Source organism: Athene noctua, chromosome 14 (assembly GCF_965140245.1).
Source record: "Athene noctua chromosome 14, bAthNoc1.hap1.1, whole genome shotgun sequence".
In the NCBI taxonomy this organism is placed as follows: domain Eukaryota; kingdom Metazoa; phylum Chordata; class Aves; order Strigiformes; family Strigidae; genus Athene; species Athene noctua.
In genome coordinates, this window is record NC_134050.1 from 15,258,069 (window position 1) to 15,264,068 (window position 6,000).

The 6,000-nt window shown below is 48.6% G+C and overlaps 1 protein-coding gene across 4 annotated transcripts in view; it reads right to left on the reverse strand.

The window, feature by feature from the left end:
* PIK3C2A (phosphatidylinositol-4-phosphate 3-kinase catalytic subunit type 2 alpha) overlaps positions 1-3,599 on the reverse strand; it is a 52,712-nt gene extending 49,113 nt beyond the window's left edge. For 3 of the 4 annotated variants that reach the window (XM_074918589.1, XM_074918590.1, XM_074918587.1), the window contains exon 1: positions 3,493-3,599. The gene's annotated coding sequence lies outside the window, so the exon portion shown is untranslated. Of the gene's footprint in view, positions 1-2,902; positions 3,370-3,492 lie in introns of those variants that run through there. The other variant, XM_074918588.1, reaches the window with a different exon arrangement.
* Positions 3,600-6,000: the final 2,401 nt, after the last annotated feature.

Consider the following 6,000-nt stretch of genomic DNA (forward strand, 5'->3'; position numbering starts at 1 on the left):
TAAGTACTTCCTGAATCTTGAGCTAACTTCTCTGTTATAAAGACCTCTGATGGATATTTTCCTCCTGGAATTTGTGCAGCTGCATGCTGAACTCATGTAAACTTTCAGCACTCACCTTATAGCTCAGCTCTGTCACCACCCTCTGCTCTTCTGCGCTGGCTACCATCTAAGTAGACAACCGTATCCATTATCAATGACCTGTTCTTGATGTGTCTCCTCTAACTACTAACATCAACTACAGTACTGAAACCTATGAGCTACAAACCCTATATGGGCCCAATTATTTCATCTAGGTCATCATGCAGTAACCAGCCTCTAGATCTGAACTAGTGACATACTCAACACAAATACCATGAGGTCCTGATACACTATGTACTGCAAGTTTCCAGTTCTGGTTTTTTGTAAGTGATGTTTTGCTTGTAACTTTAATGCCTTACACCTTAAAATGACAAGTTACATAGAATATACAACATACCTTGTCTCTCTACTTCAGCTTCTTCAATAAAAGCATTCTGAAGTCACCACCACTTGGAACAAACTAAACTTACTCTAAGTGTAATTTCAGGTTGCATTTCTACTAAGGTACAGATCAAAGTAATATTTCTCATAATTTTTTTAATGTGAGCTTTGAGGAAAACATTTTATTCTAAATCTTTGATAGATTAGGTGAGGTTTATCGTCACTGGCACCCTTTGAAACATTTCCTCCTTCACTTGTCCAGTCTGGAAACAACTTCTGCATTCTTCTGCAAAGACTGACATCACAGAAACCTTTTCATGTACAAAGGGGCTGGATGAATGCTGTGTTAGACGAATGACGTTATTAACCACTGCTGATAAAAACTGAACTCTGGTTCTGGTAAGTAATTACACATCCACATCTTCTACTTAAAATAGAGGAATATGTTTACAGTTACACTTCCATGAGGCAAACAAGGTACATTTGTGCTATACTCTCTTTTTAAAGTTTGTTGTGCTGTTCTAAAAATAAATAAATACCACAGTAATTTCTATGCTAACACAGACACTCAAAGGCAATAAATCTAAAATAAAAACCCAGATCATTATCTGAATGTCATTAAGGCTGACCTTAAAATACATACTAAATTTTATGAATTCCAGTCATGTCAGCGTCATGCTTATACTGTCCTACCTATCAATGTATCACAATTTGTTATGGAAGCTTAAGGTTGCTCAAGAGTTTAAAGACAAAGAACACGCAATCCTGCTCTAATCAAATTCAAATCTAGCATTCTTTTTTCCAGATAGCCCCATACTGGCCTGGTTTTGGTCCCACACCAAAGCCCAATGCAATAATAAATAATAAATAAAAAAAAAAAAAAAATCACCCAAACAAAACCAAAAGATCACCTCAGCATTTTTAATTTTTTAAGCAACGTTTTATTTCAAGTTTCTTCAGCTAGATAGCAGATATAATAGCAGCACTAGGCAAAAAAATATCAGCAGTTTCAAGTTAACTTAGTTTGAGAAGTAAGCAGAGGAATACAAACTCAGAAAACGTTTTTTTACTTGACATTTTGAAATGCATCATTTTCCATTTAAGGCATTAGGTTTTCTTTGTTGCCACATAGGCAGCTACTCAAAAAGAGATAAAAATAAATCATCAATTTATATACACTGGTTATCTGTACTGATGAACCTTTACATTTAAGTTCTTAATGATGACAGTAATACTCCAAAAGGAAAGCAGAACCTCAAATATCTAAATCAGGATTACTATTACATTGCAATTAAGTAGAAAAAAAATCTATTTTATTAAATCGATCAGAATTTTAAATCTTTCTTGAGACCTCCTATGTATTTTTTTATATACAAGAATCTTTATGTAAGAGACTGTACAAATACAGCACAACATTTAAGATGGGACTCTAAATAGTTTATTACTTGTTTGGTTTGTGGTTTCCCCCCTCCCCCAAACAAAAGGCCATTTAGCTTCAAGTATTTGTTACTTCTCCCTGTGCTTTCTCCCACTGCCTTTATCTTTTATGCAACTTCGTTTCACTGTCCATTTGTTCTTATCTGTTTTATTTCAACTTGCTTTCAGTGTAAAAAAAGTTAACTTGGTGGGTATTACAGTCCTGTTCTTCCTCTCCCACAAATGGAGTAAATAAGCCTAATTTAAGCAACTCCTCTTTCTCCCAGACATCAAGTTTTTTCCATGCCCACTCTATGTTGGGGTAATGAAGGACACAACTGCCTTCAAAGCTAACAAAACCAACTAAGAAAATAACTTCCATCTGCCAGATTTCATTCCCCCTGACCCATTTCTGCTTCCCCTTTGGATTCTTCATAAATCACCCATCACTACTACTCTTGAACACAGTTTACATTCTAAGTAGCTATTGCACAAGATCTTTTATGAACATCACATATTTTCCCTTGAATTTTCAGTTCCCTTCGGGAAGAGATTTGCACTAAGCATGCAAGGCTGTTATTTAAAACCTCTGCATTTCTCCCCTACCCCAAAAACAGCTTAACTATGCTTCAGGATCACATCTGCAATAAGAATATAATGACGAGGAAGAGCATCAGAATCTTTCTTCTCTTCCAAGCTCTTTTATGTTACTACCATAGTCTCTTTCCCCAACAACAGCAGAGCTGTTCGTGGGAGGTCACTTGCTCTAACGAAGATGCAGGCATACCTTTTTTTATTGCCCTGATGCAGAACAGTAAGCTCAATCAAGTTGGGAACATTAAAGCAGTTAACGCTTCCACGTATTACTACCAATGTCTGAAAAGCTCCCGGAAGAAACAGCAGAGCTGTTTACCGATCAGCTCTGTAAACAGCCAACTTCTCGGGAACCACGGGAAGGCGCCAAGCCGAGGTTAGCTAACCCACTCGAAAAGCCAACACGGAGTTGAATAAAAAAGAAAGGTAAAACCTGGTGGGTCTCTGCAGCGACAGCCAAGGTCCCCCCTCAGAGGGCGAGCACTGCGGCTCCCGAGCGCCTCCAGCTCCGCGCCAGCCGCCCCCGGGACTTCACCCGCAGGTACAAAAGGCTCCTCTGAAACCCGGCGCTACGAAGCGCGAGCAGCTCCTGGAGACGCCTCGGGATTACCGCTCCGTGTGAGGAGCGGGCGGCTCCAGCGCTCGGACCCACGAAACACTCCCCCAGCCGCCGCCTCCCGGGAGCCCGCGCCGACACGGAGAGGCGGGGACGAGCCGGGGGGCAGCGCTGACCCCGGGCCCCGCCGCTCGCAGGTGCCGTCCCGGCAGCGCGGGGAACACCGACCGGCCGCCCCCGGACCGGAACCGGAGCCGCGCCGAGGCCGCGCTGGCAGCGGGGAGCGCCCGGAGGCCGGGGGTCGCGTCGCGGGGACCCCTGAGGGAGGAGAGGGCGAAGCGGGGCAAGGCTGGGGAGCGGAGCGGGGAGGCAAGCAAGCGAACACCAGCGGAGAAGGACGGGGCCGGGGGGAGGGAGCAGAGCCCAGCCTCGTCCCGGCACCCCGCGGCGGGGCTCCCCGCGCCTACCTCGCAGCGCCGCCGCCCCGCGGCCGCGGCCATTTCCCCTCTCGGCGCCGCGCTCGCGGCCCCCCCGCCGCTTCGCCGCCGCCGTGCGCTCACTTCCGGCCCGGCCCGCGGCGCTGCGCGGAGGGGGCGGGGCGCCGCCCTCAGGAGAGGGGCGGGGCGGAGGGGGCGGGGCGACGCGCCCGCCCGCTGCCTGTCTCGGTGCCCGCCGCTTCTCAGCCCCCGCCGCGGGCGGTCGCCGCCTCACCTGTCCCCCGTCCCCCCCCCGTCCCCTCCCGGGGTGCCGCTCAGGCGGGGCCCGGCCGGCAGCGAGGGGCCGCCCCCGCCGGGGAGACGGGCCGGTAGCGTCCGGTGGGGGGCCCGGCTGTGACCGTCGCCGCGGCGGCGGCCGGGCCCCTTGGGCCACGACAGCGGGGGCCGCGCGGCGCTGCGGGGACGCTCCGTCATTTCCTCCCTTTCCCGCCCGGGAGCGCCCGGCAGGCCTGGAAGCGTCCCCAGCGCACCGAAAGCCTCCGGCCGGGGGGGCTGGCGCGGAGCCGCAGACCCGACGACCGCCCTGGGCGGCGGCGGCGGGGCCGGGGCCCGCTGGGAGCGGCGCGGGCAGAGGCTGCGCAGCACGGCGGGGGATCCGCCGGAGCAAGAAATGCTCCGTCCCTCGGCAGCCCACGGCTCCGGTGGCTCGGAACAACGGGTTCCATCCACCACAACGGATGCCGCGGAATTTAACTTCAGAAACTACTTCGCCGACCGCGGCAGATGCTCGTTGTCAACGCCAACCTTCCTGACATACCAACACGTTTCACAAAGACAGTATTTTGGTTTGACCTTCACAACAGCTTCAAAAGAATACAGTGGTTTGAGTACACGCAAAAGTATTGCATGGGGGATTTCATACAACAGTGGGCCTTTCATAAAATCAAATTAAAAGTCGTAATGGACTATTAAAAGTAACAATACAATTTTTAATGTAGATGCAAAAGAATTCTCAGAGAGAATAACTTTACATTCCACCCATTCAGGGCATACTACTCAAAAGAATTCTGTTTATGCCGATTTTATTCAGCACTTGCAGCACACCAAAGTACCAAAGAACACAAACCACTTAATGAAGCATAGAAGACACACAAAAAAGTGTCTGTTTAGAAGCTACAATGTAAATGAATGTCAAAACCGCACTGCTGGCAGTGACATTTTCTGTGTGATCATACATTAACGCCACCATTTTAGCCATCTAAGCATTTTCTATCAGATAAATCTTGACCCGGTACCGTTAGGCCAATGAAAGCCCTTGCAGGTGACTTCACCAAGAGCAAGATGGACACTTGGAAGGCCAACACAAAACACATTCCTGTAGAAGCATCACAGGTGTGATGCTTTAATTACACAGATTAAAAAAAATTACGAGAGTTCTTACTACCCTTGTGATCTAAGCCCTCAGTGTTCGGGTTGTCAGTTAAGAGCAGAAATCGATCCTGACACAATTCCAGTATTGACAGTCAATAAGCCAATTCTGCTCCAACTTTGAACACAGAACAGAGAATCAGAAGACATCTGCTTTGCTCTCAAGGTCCATGTTTCTCTGCAGACTGCCTGTCCACATACACCTTCTTTTGGGATCGCATTTTAGATTTGTTGTCCTGGCAGTCGGGTCTCCTGGCCACCTCTTCTGTTGGGCTCCTGCAGTGGTGCTGGCCAGTGGGGCAGTGTACGTGGGGGTCAGTGACCCACATAACAATGGGAGGAGGCCTGTGCTGGGCTGTGCTGCCCGAACAGCCCGGCCTTCACGCCAGTGCTTGCTGTGTGCATCCCCTGGCCGCAGGATAATCCCTGTGGCTCACTGTAACAGGGGGCTGCAGGCAGCTCCCGCTTGGTACCGGCGATTATACCACCTGCGCATCTTTGCCTTTACCTCAATGTGCAGCAAGAGCTTCCCATGCGAACACCCTTCGTGTTTGGCAGTAGAAATGAGGGACAGCATTGTTTTCTTGTAAGAAAAATCCTACACTGACTGACATGGAAAACCCTTTTCTAAGGATGGGGTCTGCAGAATGTGCTGCGCCCGTTCGACACTGCACAGCTGAACAGGGTTCCCAGCATCTACAGGGGTGTAGGATTATTTATTATATGCTCTCTTAGTAGTGCTGGGTCTAATAAACAGCAATTTAAATGATACTTTACAGAGGCAGAATGCCTTTCTCATTGGGATCCTAATGGACCAGCACCTCCAGATGTAACACAGTCCTGCCAGTGTTTGTGCTGCTTTGCCCCTCACACAGGGCTCGCAGGGAACTGCTCCGGATTGCACCTCTGACTCACCTGCCACAGGGTTTAGTCCTGGGACAACCATTTGTCTGTGTTTTCATCCATCACCAGCCAATGGAGCATTAATCTGCTTAGCCTAAGTAGAAGGCGGCTAACACATTCAACAATTTCAGCAGGATCATGACTATCTGACTGACTAACCCCCATCACGTTATGTAATATATGACAATATGACCAGGTCATAAAAGT